The 16,649-nt window shown below is 38.8% G+C and overlaps 1 protein-coding gene across 1 annotated transcript in view; it reads left to right on the top strand.

The window, feature by feature from the left end:
- Positions 1 to 1,760: 1,760 nt before the first annotated feature.
- Positions 1,761 to 16,649, top strand: part of SLC25A13 (solute carrier family 25 member 13) — a 96,783-nt gene continuing 81,894 nt past the window's right edge. The window contains exon 1 of the mRNA XM_005418567.2: positions 1,761 to 1,771. The gene's annotated coding sequence lies outside the window, so the exon portion shown is untranslated. The remainder of the gene's footprint in view (positions 1,772 to 16,649) is intronic.

The following is a 16,649-nucleotide window of genomic DNA, read 5'->3' on the forward strand; positions in this document are numbered from 1 at the left end:
CATTTGGGCCCGGTAGTGCTCAGTGAGAGCCCCGCCGAGCCCCTTGTTCCACAGTGTACAGATGCAGAAAGGCACACGTACACACGTGCTGTGCATGCGGACAGACACACCGCTGTTCGGACGGGAGGACGCAGCGGGATGTCGGGACGGCGGCTGGCAGGTCCCGCAGTGGGCACAGATGTTGGCCCTGCCCTGCTTGCAGGCCTTAGCGCGATTGTCCCTTTCTGCTTTTTTCTACCATTTTCTCCATGTACCTTTTTTTACCTTCTCTTTTCACATCTGGTTATAATTTCCAAGCATTTTTACTTCTCAGTGCTGTCCTGTCAGGTGGATACATGCTATTTGGGCTTTTTTGCTGATCAGAAGGATAAACAAATTGAAATATGTTATTTAATCATTTAGTAATGTATTCCCATCCCAGAAAAAAAAACGTCATTGGCTGGATCAAGGCCATATCTAAAGGGAGATAAAATGAGATGTAGTGTTGGTATTTCAAAACTTACTACTTTCATTAAGTTTCATATTTGAATACTGACACTTCAAAAAGAAATTACTCTATGTCCTTTTATTGAAGCCAGTGATGAAACTTACCTTGAGGAAAAATCAGGAAACACATCTTCCCCAAACAACTCAAGGCATGGCTCAGTGTGGCCAGAGTTGTGTGCTCCTTTATTTTAGCTAGGATATGATAGAGCTGCTTTGGTCAGCACCTTTCTCAATAAGAATGTAGGTTATCTGAACTGCCTGCTCTTTTAGTGGACTGAGCAATATTTGATTCCTCATTGCTGGTGGATATAAAACAGTCATCACCAAATCTTGTATTCACTATTTGTGAATCTCAGCTGATCTATCTAGCCTTTTTAAAAATTTTTGATTGCCCACTGGTCCATAACCATGTTGGTTACATCTTACCAAACTATTGGTGTTTAAAGACTTAAAAGTTTTCTATTCTCTGGCTTTTGAACCTTTTACTTATTTTCTCTTCTCCAAGCAGTGGTTTGTAATCTGCAATCCATTTAAACCTATGCTAGTTACATATACTTAAAAATACTTTATGTGTAGTTAGTGTTTGTCTAATCGGATAGACACATGTGCTCCATGCTACTCATTTGCATGGTGTCCTTTTTCCTTAAGCTAGATTTCTTATACAGTTCAGATCCCTAAAATTGCACAAGCATATGTTGGAAACACTCAACACTTTAAGAGACACTCAATTGAATGTTGTATATGTCAGGTTACATCAGGCTTGGCAGAGAGATACCCAATAAAAAGAATAATGGCTTAATTGTCATGTCATAAGCATTCTTGGTGTATTGCAAGGCAGAAATAAGCTCTTTGTACCCCAGGGTCTCATGCAGTCCTCACATAGCTTCCAAGGAAGGCTTCTGGTTTGTAAGCCTTAACACGTTCTGAGACTTATGTTAAAAACAAACAAACTAACTGGAACTGTGAGCAGCTAGAATGGATTACCTTACTTTGTGGGACTTCAAGGGGATTTTTGTCTTCTTCAGCTGAAACAGTTAAATACAGGTAAATTTCTTTTTATATTGAGGTCAGTAGCAAAATGTAAGTAGCATTTTGTACTTTGAGGGTAACATCCGAGCTTAGCTTCTGCAGTTGCACATGTGAATGACTTCACCATGGAAAGAGCTTCTGGGCCTGAAGTTATTCACATGTGCTTGCAGGCACGTGCCTTGATTTGTGTTCTAACTTCCTCACTGATGCATCTCAGTAATGTTTGCCTTTTTCACCTCAGCCAAACAATGGACTGGTGAGTTAAATGCTTTTTCTTAAATTTCTTTAGTACTTTTTCCTTGCCAGTATCCTGCATGACCGCTTCCTTTAATTTTTTAATTATACCCTTTTAGGCATATGAGTCTTTGGGATTGAATGTAATTGGTCTTTGCTTGCAAGATTTCAAATGTTGACATATTAAGCAAACTCTAGGAATTCAGTTTCTCAAAAGGAAAACCCAAATGGCATACTGTTAAGGCTGCATTGTTAAGCACTCAGGTATCAAGAAAGGGCACTACAGCCTGATTTGATTTCCTTCATTGTATATAGCTCAAGGTTTGCAACTTACACAGCATTTTAAACAATGTATGTTACACATCAGTGGCTTTTCTTAAGCTTTGAAAACATTTTCTGAAACTGTATTGGGAAAACTCTGCTATAAATTATATTCACACAAATTTCCAGTAAAAACCAGAGGTGAGATTTTCCAGCAGATTTTTACCCCATTGGTGATTAAATTACCATCCTAGGTACTGGCTTCTTTTTTGGCATTGTGCAAAAAAAGAGGCGATGTGGAACATCTTTATGGTAATGCAGGTACAAAGCACTAATTCTTTACGTAGTGTGCCCTGCTTATTTCTTAATTTTGAGTGTTTAACGATGCAATCACAATGTTGTTTTTCTGCCCTTTAGCCAGATAGTTCTAAAGAGAATTTACCTAGTCTAGCTAATGCCCCTTGCTATTCACCTGGTGTGTATTTTACAGCAAAATTAAATGTTTGTGTTGAGTGAATGTCAGTTACCCTTGATCCCTATTCTGCTACAAGTTCTGGGCATAGCTGTTGTCTCATGCATGTGCAAAGTGTGACTTGCTGTCTTTTTAAAGTTCTACTGCTTGGTAAAATATAAACATATTTTCAGTGGGAGGTCCTAAGGTATGTCTCAACGAGACTTCTTTCTGTAGTTGATTTTGCCTTTGCTACTATGCTACTTTGTCCGTTCAACCAAAGGTCAGAAATTGATATTTATAATGGGAGCTAGTATATATAATATTTTTAAACTTTATATTTCATAACCACTAAGCTACGTTCAAAACAGTTAAAAATTGCATTAATGAAAATTCCAAACTCAAATAATTTTGATAGATAAATCAAAGCCTAGTAAACTGTAAAAACTGTGGAAGCATGTGAACACCATTAAACTTTATCTCTGCTGTGGTTAGCATGTGAATAAACTTCTGTAATTGTATGAACTGTGTAATAATGGATACAGGAGTTGATTTTTGAATACTGTGGAATATCTCTGTTTCTAATGTAATGTTTTTTTGTGTGTCATGTGTGAACTTTTATCAAATGGGCACGTACTGGTTGCCCGTACTACTTAGAATGTATAGGTTACTTTAAAATTATTGTCCAATGAACAAAGTGAACACAGATATTGCATGCTAAAAAAGCTAGTTGTAAAATGACTGTTCAAGTGAAGGCATGAACCTTACATCAGTACCCAATGGGACTTGCTTGCATGCTTAATTTTAAGTGCATGTGTAAATCTTACTAAGACTGTCAGAACCATGTCAATAATGTAACAAAAAGAGATTTGTTGCTGACTTATGTGACAATATTTGGGATAGTCCTAATGCAAGGTAAAGAAAATTGGTTATGCAATTTTCATGTATTTAACCTTTTTTTAAATTCTCTTTTCTCTTGTGTTTTCCTGGAACTGTTTATTATGGAAGCTATATTAGTGGAATTAAATGTTATTTCTGGTTACTGCCACATCTACCTTTAAAATCCTAAACCTTGTCACTCCAAAAATAGTTAGTGCCCAGGCACAGGCTTCGTGAATGTCTTGGTGTTACTACAGTCAGACATCTCACACTGAACACCCCAGTCCTGCAAGATGCATCACCTCAGCTGCATTAACTGGAGTTCTGTGAGGGGTTGATACCACTGGCCCTGCCTCTGCAAACCTTTTTGTGTGCAGAAGTGATCCAGTGCCTGCCCTGTGTGATATGAATTAGTGAGGTTTGGGTAAGCAGCGACTGAAATGCAGGCACAGTGGCAGTGCAGTTCTAAATAAACATGATTGCAAACAACACCAAAACTATTAGATGCTGACACAACCATGTCACTTTGATTATTTTGCTGCCATGTACACCCAGTGTGTCCCTTGTGCATCATACAGCTCCATTTTGCCTCTGTTCAGCTCGTTCATCCGTGCTCATTTTCCTGTGCTAGCAGTAGCGTGCAGTGTGCCTGGGAACAGATTAAATTCACTCTTCTTGCCCTCAATCATGCCATTCTTCCCTTCCTCCAGCAAAATGGAAGAGAAGAATTGCATTGCATTGGACATGGATTTGTTGGGCCCTCAGAAAAGAAGAGGTGAGGGATTCTGGCATCATGATGGACTCCTGTGTCCATGAAAGGAGAGGAGTCCATTGTGGACAGGCTCCAGACACTCAGTGAGATCAGTTGTGGAGAGAAAAGTGGTTGGTGAGTAAGGAGAGAGCAATCTGTTTCCCTGAAGCACCACTGAGTTTATGTACTATAAGTTTAACAGTGTTATGGCACTTAATGGTACCATGGTAGTTTTTTGGATGTGATAGCACTATGTAATATCTACATGGAAAGTCCTGTTGCTAGTCTGTACAGGTCCACAGTGCTTGCTCATGCATAGTTATGTTTTGGATCTGTGCAGAAATATGTAAATTCTTATGTGTATCATAAGACTCTTCTTTCCACTTTCCCCTCAGAAAAAAACCTGTGTATTTATGCTGCTTATGACTTATTACTGCATCTTGATTTCTTAAGAGACAAGAATTTGCTTGATAGAGGGACATTGAATTTGTATGAGTGCTGATAACTTCAGACCTTTTCTAAGTACAAAGTAGTGTGACTGATGACTGCAGCTGAAACAGAGGAGAAACCAAGTCATTTACTCCACTGTCCTGCCTGTCATAGTGTTTGGTTTCACATAGTTTATGTGTTTGGTTTCATTTGGTTTCTTTTACTACATAGATCTTTGCTTATGATGTGTACCTTTGGGAGAACTGGTTGAGTCCCATTCTCACAAGACTCACAGCATGCAACAGGGCCCACTTGCAAAAATAATCCCAGGAAAGACACTCATGGAGCAATTCTGCTGTGAAAAAGTTCCATACAGCTCTCTGCCACAGTGGACACTGAGTTACCCTGAAAAGAAGCTTTATTACAGTGGGGGTTTTGTCTCAATTGAGTTTACCTGAGTCTTTGTGCTGCTATTTCCTCTCTGACCCCACCTTTCCTTATCAGAGCAAGGTGGGGGCAAGAGAAGGTGGTGAAAGAGGTTGCTTTATGTCTTCAATATGTTTGGTACTGATGGCATCACATGTTGCAACTGCCAGTGGTTTTGGCAAGTTTTTGGAGCTTGCTCCTTTCCATTGTGGTACCCCTGTAAGAGGAATTGCAGGGTGACTTCGCTTCATGTATATCTTAGGAGAGGACTACTGGATCCAGCAGTTATGCGTATACCTTGTCTTTTGTGGTGCCTGCTGAAAAGTATTTGAAGTTGTCTGGATTTTATCACACTGGGAAATAATCTGCTCTTTCCATGCAGCTTTGTGTCGCAGGAGGTTAGAGGAGCTCTTTGAAGTGTTCCTTAAACCACGTGTTAAAGGCACTCCTGAAGCTGTAATGTAGACAAGCTTACAGCCCTGAATGATAACAATGTGTCTTCTAACCAGCTTGTTTAGGCCAATATCTATTTTATTTGTCTATGTTGTCCAAGGAGTATGACAAGGAGGTATGTGATACTGTATTTCCTGGAAGATGGAATGAATGTGCTGCTGAATTTTAGCTTAATTTTTGCTTTTGATCTATGGAATTGCCTCTGCTTTGGCTGTAGAATGGCTTTACCATACTGAATAGAGCCTGTGTGTTTGTATGGTGCCAAACCTAAACTTGCGTAAGGCCTCTAGGCACTACTTTACTCTGCTAATCATGCTGTTTTGCTTTAGCTACAACATAAGCTTCAGGAACTGATGTTTTATGGTGCTAGATAACTATGGCTAGTAAAATGTAAGGTTGCATGTTTTCTGATGCATTCTCTTTCTGGAAAGGATCTGTATCTCAGTCATTTACAGAGAGACAAAGAGGTCCTTATAAAAATACTCTATATTCAATTGCTTTGGAATAAAGCAATTTCAGCTGAAACTGTGTAAAAACACTTAAAGGAACACTGTAAATGCAGTTTTTAAAATAATGTCATGCTATTTACAAGATCTTAGAAACAGGCAATTGCAATTATATTCTTTACCAAAAATGTTACTTGACCTGAACAAAATCCAGTGTGTTAAAGGATGAAATTGCTCACAAGGAATGGGTTGTTGGCATTTTGCTTTTCCTCTGAAGAGGGAAAAAATAAACATCTGAGAGAGAGAGTGGCAAAGTGACTGCGTGTACACTAATCTACGTGCGTTTAGAGAAGAAACAGAAGAAATACAGCTTGTTGCAGGACATTCCTCTTGTTGGACACATGTGAGATCCCTAACATCAGCTGCTGGATTATATATTTATGATATCTTGCATGCCTAAGCAGCCTGCCAGAAATGTTTTTGTGCTGACCAATATGGTCACTCTTCGAGTCTCCTTGGAGATCTGCCTTACACTCTGACCATGTGAAAACCAATTTAGAAAAATATTATTTTTTTGCTGTTCTTTAGACTGACATCTCCATGCCTAACTTTTTTACTCACTTGACTTTGGAATTAGGAAACCTACCAGAGCTATGAGGGATCGGTACCAAAACAGCCAGAGTGCTCATTAGGGAGCATCTAAGGCAGCCAGTGGGATATGAAAGAATAGGGATGAAGAAAAGGAAAGTCCCTGGAGGATCTTTAAAGAGCGAGGTTTGCGCCTCTGTTTCAGGTAGAGCAATTGCCCTGTGTTGTTATAATGCAACGCAAGGACTAGGGGCAAGAGATGTGGGCCAGAACCTGATTCAGTTTCGAGCCATTATGGTACCTGGCACAGAGGGGGGAAGATTTGGATTCTTTGTTGCCAGAACCTGATTCAGTTTCTAGCCATTATGGTCCCCACCTGAGAGGGGGGAAGGTTTGGATTCTTTGTTGCCAGCACTGTTGATGCATTTTGCATGAAGGATGCCTCCAGCTGCCGCAGCTTTGGAGGGTTGCTGCCTGGTTGGTGCTCACTGCCAGTGTGCATTAGACGCGTTGCATGTGTGGTTGCTGGGCACCTGGTCAGAGTGTCTGAAATGTCTGTACGTGCTCAAATCAGGGCTGCAGCAGTTCTGGATGTGCACCTTGGGGAAACGTCTGGAATCCTAAAACCTTAAATTGCATGTGACTTTCAGCTTGTACAAATGGAATGGTTTTTCATCATGCTGTGACTAGAGGTAGTGGGGTGTGCTAATGGATCAGACTCTCAGAGGCTGAGCAAAGTGGAGTTTGCAAATACACAAACACAGTTTTATTTGTAGAGAGTGCTCTGAGATGGGCAGACTTGTGCCCACACAGCCAGACCTTTTAAAAATACTTCTAAAATCTTAGTATCATCACTACTCCATATCTTTAGAATCTTACTGGTTCTTCTTTGAAAGCCAAGGCTAGGCTAGACCAGGTCTCTAGGACTGGTTCTTGCCTTTCTGGTGCTGGGCTGATTGTTCTCTGCTTTGATGCCAGGGCTGACCTTGCTTCTCTTGGTTGGGTTGGTGTGGAGAGGTACCTGTTTGTTTCCTGAACTGCCAGGTCACTGCAGTTTTTAAAAGCTGGCATTAGCCATGAAGTTGTGATTTCACTAAATCGCAATTCAGTGGCGATCCTAGGATAGTGTAATGGTGCAGGGATGAACTGGAGTGGATAACTGGCTGGGAAGAAAGTGACACAATTTTTTTTCTTTTTTTTAGTGTATATAATTGGTTTTGTTTGCATCAGATCAGATCTGTTCCCTAGAACAATTCACACAGCAAAGCAGTTTAAAGTGTTATGTGGATGGCACTGAGCACAGAAATACCTTAAGCTGGAGACCTGCAAAGGGTTGTTTAGTGTGACTGCTATAGGAATATTTACTGTTGTGCATTTATAGATACTTTTACATTTTCCACTGCTTGTTAGAGAAATAAGAAGGCAGGGTTTTTTACTTCTGGTAAGTGGTTTGTCTGTTGTCAGCTATGGTTCATGCTGGGATAGCCATAGAGGTTGTAGGGATTTTTCCCTGACGGTGGAAGGTGTGGTGCAAGAATGTAGCCATGTGGATGTAACTGTAAGATTGCATAGGCAAAATTGTGAAATTGTCATAGAACTAATTGGTCAACTAATTACTCACAAGTTATTTACATGCCAGTAGGCAAAAATTTAAACTGAAAGAAGGAAAGTAAAAAATGGAACTGAAACACCAAGAAAGCTTTGTCATAACTTTTCTTTTAAATATTTATACTCTTCTAAAGTATTTTGTCCCATTTTCTCTGTATAGCCTAATACCTGAACTGATAGGAATGTTTTTGAAAGGAGTTTTCTGAGTAAGCAGAAGTTAAAAATCAGACTTCCCTTGCAAATGGTTTCTACTATTTTGTTGCTTTTGTTGTTTTTTTCTTAAAGATGTGTCTGATTGGCTTATTTATGTATTCAAAAGTGACCTGACTTTGCTGTAGAAGGAGTAACTGCCGCTTGCTTTAGGCAAGTTTGTGGTTGGTTTTGCCTTGATTAGCCTAGCTGGTCCCTACATGTTTTTCTAACGGTGCTGATCAGCCTTAGCTCGACACAACACACAGAAGATGACAGCAGCCTTAGTCTGTAGGACTCAGGCAGCTGGTGAAATTTTAACTCTGAGAAATGAAATCCTAACTCTCCAGAAATTTGGGAAATTAAAGGAGGATGACTTTGATGACGGATGCTGAAGATGAAGGAACTTTGAGAGCCGTGCGATAATTTGTGTTTTATTCTCCTTTGACTGGTTGTTTTTGAATGATCGATACAGATGTGAATTGTTAAGCACTCTGTCATTTTATGAATTATCCATATTAAAATGTATAAAGGTCAAAATGAAAAGCAAAGCTACAGAGAGGTTTCATGCATTTGTGGTTTAGGTTACTGTTGCCTTTATGACTTATGACCTTCACATGCCCTTGGTCTTGCTCCCTACCAGCGAGTCCACATTAGCATCAATAATATTAGTTTATCCCTTTGGTAGAAGACCTGATCTCAAAGGCTCTGGGCCAGAGCTGGAGGCAGGGTACTCTGAGAACAGACAGCTGAGACGTTTTCTGAGATTTGTATTTGTGTTGGTTTTTTTGCTGTTATGTGTTTTTGTTTTTTGGTTGTCTGAGACCTTTTCTAGGATTTGTATTTGTGTTGCTTTTTTTGCTCTTATGTGTTTTTGGGTTTTGTTTTTTGTTTTTTATTTGTTTTGGTTTGATTTTTTTTAACCCAGATATCATATTTGGAAAATTTAGGCAATCTAAGTTTATAGTAATAAATAGTACTACCACAACCGGTGATTGTTTTAGTGTTTCCACTCTTAAGTGACAAATTTTCTTTACTCTGCACATCTCTGTAGTCTTTTCACATTTTTGGCATTCGTACTGTTAATATTTTAGGTGACTGTGATTGCAATGAGTAGAACAGGTAACCTCTCCTGAGGCTGTTAATTCTTTCTCCACAAACTGTCCTTATGACAGGTGAGCCCTTCCCAGCCCTATTAGTGCTGTTTGCATTATTAGTAGTTCTCTTTGATGAAAACCAGGCACCAGTGAAGGAAAAGGATGTTAACACTGCATCTTATTGCATACCACTGGTTAATTAAATTTGATCTAATGTGGAGAGAAACACAGTCGAGTATTTATTCAGGCCTGTAAGATTACCTTTTTGTCAAGTGCAGTGCTTTGCAGAAAGCTAATAATGAATGTACTCCAGCACCTCTTTTGGGTATCTAGGGCAGGATTGTCTGGCAGCAAAGCAGACTGATCAGGGAGGCAAATAGTTAATGTTATGTTGTAATTTGAAGAAGAATCCTTTAGAAACTGAGCATTTTAAAGCCCATTAAATGCTTTTTGACCAGCATATATTATCTGATAGAAGCTGTCAGAATACAGAATTAAATTCACCTGCTAAGGTCTAAGTTTTGGTGAGCTGGCAATAATAGTCCTAGACTTGTAGTTATCTATTGAACTACTGTTAGATTATATTGAGATTAGCCACAAATAATATAGCTGAAACTTGATTGTGTCTTCTTTTCAAAACAGAAATATCAAAGAATAATTTTACTTGAAGAGTATTAGCATTACACTTAAAGGGTGCATTCTTTAAATTATTTTCCAGTCTTCAGGTCCCGCTACAAATCAATCCCATGTGAAGATAATGTACACTGTAACTCTTAATGTCTAGTTTTTAAAAAAATTCCATCAGTTTAAAAATTTCAGGGCTTCTAAAGGTTATTTTTGCAATTATTGGGACCTATCAGAAGAGTAATACATGTGCTTTTTACAACTATGATTGTTATGGCCTTGATGATTAGGGTAATTGAAGGATTGAAAGAGTAAACTTCATTTCAAAGCTAGAATACAGAAGACGTTGTGTACGTAGATGACCATAGTTATTAGCCAGCCTTACAAGTAAGTAGAAGCAGAGTTTGTTTTCCCTCCTCCTACAGAAGAGGAGACTGAGGGGAGACCTCATCCCAGTCTAGAACTTCCTTATGAGGGGGAGAGGAGGGGCAGACACTGATCTCCTTACTCTGGTGACCAGTGACAGAACCCAAGGGAAGAACCTGAAGTTGTGTCAGGGGAGGTTTAGGTTGGATATTAGGAAAAGGTTCTTTCACTCAGAGGGTAGTTGGGCTCTGGCACAGCTCCCAAGGGAAGTGTCACAGCACCAGGCCTGACAGAGTTCAAGAAGTATTTGGACAATGCTCTCAGGCTCATGATGGGGAGGGCATTGTCCAATCATCTTGGGAATGGTCCTGTGCAGGGACAGGGATTGGACTTGATGATCCTTGTGGGTCCCTTCCAACTCAGCATATTCTGTGATTCAGATGTTTTTGTGTAATTAGTATTCTAAGTATCAAAACATGGCTTTTGAGCTAAACAGCTGTTGAGCAAGTCTAAAATATATCATTCCTGAGCAGTTGTGGAACTGAACAGGGAGGGAAGTGTGGGGAGTCAAAGTCTGAGTATTTCCTGTATAGCTGAACAAATCTCTTCAACTGAAAACTTTAAGAAAAGGATGAGAATAGAGATCTGATATAGTTGAATTTCACTTCTTGTTTCCCGAATAGAGTTTATTATTTCTCTGTTTGTGACAGTGATCTTGTTGGTACTTCCTTTGTAATTGAAATGTGATTTACTGGAATTCAGATTGTTATGTAAAATGCCATTGACCACAGCTTTTTCAAGCTTCACACACTGTTTGGCATTTATCTTTTCACGTTTTTCAATTTCTGTAGGTGAATACTGCCTGATCTTTATTCACCAAGGATTTAAAAATGTTTTTTTTTCTGGAGCCAAGCTTCATTTCTATCTGAGAAGATAAGTTTAAACTTAGTAGGAAATTGAAAGTTCAAAGAAGGTTCTGTGGCAGGTTGGAATCTTTTTTTAGAGCTGGCTTTGCAAGGAGATGAAAAGAAAAAATTAACTAGCACTCACTGTGCTTTGTTTTTCATTCTGATATTGTGTACAGGGGAAAATGCCTGTAGATTTCAGAATATGGAAGGGCACAGATTTTTCTTTCCTGATTATGTTTGCTCACTACTTAAAAATGCACTCAGTCAACAGGGGAGGAGGCTTTCACCAGGATGATCCTAAACCAAATGCCAATCATCCAGCTAGTAGGAGGAAGAAATTCTAATCGTCTTTATATTTTAGTTGCTATTTCTTATCCCAACTTCTCTGAACTCTCTCAGCCAGTAGAATCACCATTTTGGGGGGGGTTGGGTTTTTGCTTCAGCCAATGGATATATAATTCTAGGAAGTTATCAAAAGTGCCCACTTCATCAAAGTAAAGCTGTAAATTAGAGTAGTTTTAAAGAAATAAATTAGAGCAAATTATTCAGTGTTGGAGTAGCTTGAGCAGCATCTGACTACATCTTTCATCAAAGGTTGATGGGTGTTAATCAAAATGCAGGTAACCTCTCCAAAACATGAAAGTCCATCAGCAAGATCATGACACAAAGATTCTGTGTCTGTACATGCAACTCTGGTTTGAAGGTCCGTGTTCAAATGTGTAGACATATGGTTTCCTACACTGAGAAATAAAATCTGTCTTAATGCCTCTTGGTAGTGTGTGTTTGTAGGGTGGCTTTGCTTTTTTTTTTTTTTTTCAATGCCTCTTGGTAGTGTGTGTTTATAGGGTGGGTTTGCTTTTTTTTTTTTGCAATTCTTTTACATCAGGTGGCCTCTACATCTGCTTAGGCAAGTCTGGGGTCTGGTGTGGGCTCTTAGTGTAGGAGTGAGACTGAGATGTTGCCTCATATCAGTAGCAGGGCAGGAGTCTCCCTACTTAAAAGACTTAATTAAAAGATATGTCGTGCAATAGCAGTCATGCGTTATCATCTGTCCTTTGTTATGTGACTTTCCTGTCATATCTGTCCATTGCATGACCTGATGTGTAGGTCTTAATTTAGGATAGAAGAGGTCTGAAAATTAGTGTTACTGAATACAAACAGCAGACTTCATTACTGCTGTCATTTTTCTCTGCCTTGGAAATACAACCTATTTCCAGTCTTCCCTGAATCCTTGGCTGCTAAAACCTCTTGGTCACGTATTTTATTATTGTAGTTCTTTATCATGTTTGACAACTACTATTTGATGAAACATCGCTGATTTAACAGATCTTTGACAGAAGAAACCTTTAAGTGAGGCACTGAGTATGAAAAGCCATTAGAAAAACACGCTATGTAAAAATACTGCGTCTGCCTGATTCCTTCTCTCAGCCCATTGTGCAGTCTGAATCTGACTAGAGAAATCTTCACGTGTTTGGGAGAAGAAATTTTTGAATAATTTCACATTTCCATTAAAATAGTTTTTGTCACTGACATCAACTCAGGCTTCCTCCTTCCTGTCACTTCACCTGTCTAAGACTGCTTGCCATTGTGTGTCAGTCTAACTGGAAACTACTTTCTAAAGATCATGAATTAGTCCCATGTTGATGCTGTTCAAAAGGAAGAAAAACATGGCAACAACAAACTTTATATAAACTTGCTTTTACTCTATTCACAGACCTAGATCAGTAACTTGGTCTGAATCTTTTCTGTCAAGACTAACTGGTGTGAAGCAGCAGGTTCAGTCTTTTCTGTATTGGTAAGATTGTACTACAGGAGTTTTGAGCCTCTTTTGTCTCCATAAAGAAAATAGTGGTGTAAAACTCTTAATGACTCCAAAACTCTTGCAATTTGCTTTTGGTTTTCCATTACATGTAGCCTATAGATTCGGTATCTCAGATATGAGAATAGCCCAGACCAGAATACTTAATTGTCAAGTGTGCAAGCATTCCAATCCTGTATCACTGAAATAGCACGTAGGAATTCCTTATTCTGTGTGCCTTTGACAAGTTCATAATAAATCAGCTTTTCCCCCTTTTTCTCTGGATGTGTGGTGAGTGAAGGAAGTAAAGAGAGCACTGAACTCTTGAAAATTATGGAAGTATCTTAGCAAAATATGCACAGAAAGACTGCCAAATACACTTGTTTTCTTCCAATGTTTTTAGGAAGTTTTATACCGAATATGTGCCTACAATTCTTTTGTAGCTTTGAAAACCTGGAGCTTTGTGTATGACCCACAATTTGATCAAACAAAGGTATATATAATGACAACTAGTGTGAGATTTCCTGGATTTTCTGTTCACGGCAGATTTTCTGGGGTAGTGCAGGTTGTGAAAGCTGTGAGGTGTAGTCACTGATTGATCACCCAACCTTTTTTTTTTTTGAGGTAAAGCATTAACTTTTTGTGTTTCAAAGTGCTGGATCAACTGGTCAGAAAGAGTTTTTTTGGAATTCTGCTACGGTTTTGACAGTTTGGGCTAAAAAGTAGGATACTGTGGGATGGCAAACATGCTGTTCTGAATTCATTTGGTGATGTCAGGGTGCTGACATCAACCTAAGTGTCCAAGGAATGGAATGAAAGAGCTCCTGGTTCCTGAGACATTAAAAAAAAAGTGCTAGGTCTTCTCTAGTGTCTTAAACACTGCTCTTGTTTGTTAATCTGGTATTTTTAGAGTTTAGTTTGACTGCAATGCTCTCAAAGCAAATAGAAGTCCATTTCTTGGGGAAAAAAAGGTTCAATATTGTTTACCCCTCTGCTAAAAATGCTTTCCTGAAGGTAATTTTAAGGATTTTATCTTTAAATTCCCATCTTTAAATTTAAATGTTCAGTTTGACATCATCATTATTTCCACCGCAACCATGTGATCTCACAAAAACATTTGGAGGGCAATGCAGCAGAAGTAAATTTAATGTTTTAATGGAACAGTTATTGCTTTATGCAAATATCTATGATAAAATAGACTCACAGATGAGAAGCCAAAATCATTCAAGCTAAAATCAGAATAGTTTGTAATTAAAATGCTGAAAATGTTTCCACAGTTTCTTAAGGAGATGAGAAGATTTTAATTATTGTTGTCAGGTATCTTACAACTTAGGTGTATTAAGGAGAGTTATTGTGAACTTTTTAACAATTTTGACTGAGGTGTGGCAAGTCAGTGGCAGATAAACCCCTAGGATTACAGTGACAGCATTGCATAAAAAATATACGTCTTCACTGGTTTATTTTATATTCCTGCATGAAACTGTAAATTATTTCCAAGTACCCTCTTTGATAGCTTCACTTTTCAGTCCAGATCTTAAGCAAGAATGAAGGTCACACGACCAGAGTGTCCTGTGGCAGCTGTGTAATCTGCTAATATTTAAACATCAAGCAGTTGTTTGTTGTTAATATTGAAGGTAAGAATTGTGAAATAAAATGTTAAACTGCCTTTACTTTGTACTCCCTGTCTTCAGGGAGATTATGTAATAAGTTTAAACGAAAACCCATATGGTGCTAGTTGGACAAACAGTGATACACTTGCTTATAGGCAAAAGAAAATGTGTTTGGAAACACATACTTTGACATATGTATTATTTTGAGATTACAGATAAAAATCTTCAAGGGAGAGAGATACTTTGTTAATATGAAAGTCCAAGTTTTCCATAGTCAGAGGCTTATTAACATGTTTATGTGGGAAAGGTGGATGGTTACTGTGACTCAAGTTTCACAGACCATGGCCATGCTTCCCATGACCCAGTATGCCACTGTGTTGAGTGCTGTAGAGATAGAAAAAAGAAAAATAAATAACATTGGGTTTTGTGTTTCAAGTAGGAAAATGTTACCTTTTGTCCAAATATGTTCTAGAATGCTCCTGTTATTTTTGTTAGCTATGGGGAAGGGTTCCTGGCCACAGGACTTTAGCTTTTCTTTGAGTCTCACCATTTGTAGCCTTTTAATAACTTTACTTGATGTGTGGGATGTTGTTTCCCTTGTGCAGGTGACGTTTGTTCTTTTTAAGGTTGTAGATTGGATCCATACATGCATAAGGATTTGTGCCCACTCTCACACCCTTCCCAGTTCTCTGAGCTGCTGAGGTGTAGCATTTTGACTAGAGCTGAATAGATGGAATCGATTATAAACAGGATCTTGAAAAGTGAACTTCTGTCTTCAAAGGAGGAAACACAATACTGAAACAAAACACATTTACCTGTCACTTATTCCTACATAATTCCTGTTGTGCAATTATTGGTCAAGACATGTAATATATAGTAACTTTTCTTCAGCACATTTCTTTACCTGCTCATTCACAAGCATGGAGTTACAGATTACAGATTACTCTAGCAACAACTTAAGATGCAGCCTATAAATGTTCCACAAGTTTATGGAGACTGATTGCACATAACTAAATGATAAAATTTATTATTATTATTATTATTATTATTATGCAAATATTTCACTTTATTATTTATCTTATTTATTTAAGAGCAGGTCATTCTGGTTATCATACCCCTATATGGCACTGCTCCAGGTCTGCTTTCTTCAAAAGGCAGCAGGTTTTTGTTTATTGCTGCAAACAATCTTGCTCACTCACTGGGACTTCGTGTTGACATCTGGGAGAGAAAATTATGCAGAAACCTTTTTTAACATTGTTCATGGTGTCCTTGCCATTGTTGGGTCTGTAATTCATGAAGGTGTCAGATAAAGCATGGAATGCCTCTTTTTAGGTCTCTGTATGTACTGTATTATGTCAGGTGCAATTGAGGACTCTGAAGAAGTTCCCTGGGAGTGCAGCATCATACCGTTGTTTTGAATCCTTGGATTGTGACTTTTCTTGGTGGAAGAACCTCTTTAGGCTGTTATAGCTGCTTTGTGCTATGGCAGGGGAAAGTGAGTGTTTGGGTGGTGGTTGGGGTCTGAAGCTTGAAGCCAGGTGAGACCAGGAGTGATTGTCTCCATTAAGCTGTGAGCTGTTGGGAACGTTGAGCACCATGAGCGTGGGTACCTTGGAGAGGCTTGTTAGTAACTTGTATGTTGCATTCAGAGATGGATCTCTCAGAGCTCACTGTTGCCCTGCACAGCTGTGAGATGATGCTTCCTGAAGGTGCCACTTTCTGAGAGCCATGGTGTTAAATGACCTTTTGTCTTGTCACCTACCCATTGTTTCATCCTGGTTAAAATACATATTTTATGTTAATAACACTGAATGCCAGGTAAGATTCATGCTGCCCTGATAGTCTGCCAGTTCTCTCTTACAATTTTTGAATGATAACAGTGTCATTCAGTATCTTCACTGGCTGCTTTCTGCAGAACCTGCTTTCAATCTTGCAGTTGTTACACTGGAGAATTTTCCTATCCTTTGCTTCTTTGGGTGAGATGAATGTTTTTCTGCTAGATGTAAGCCTCTAGAA

The sequence above is a fragment of the Geospiza fortis genome, unplaced genomic scaffold (assembly GCF_000277835.1).
Source record: "Geospiza fortis unplaced genomic scaffold, GeoFor_1.0 scaffold138, whole genome shotgun sequence".
Taxonomy (NCBI): Eukaryota; Metazoa; Chordata; class Aves; order Passeriformes; family Thraupidae; genus Geospiza; species Geospiza fortis.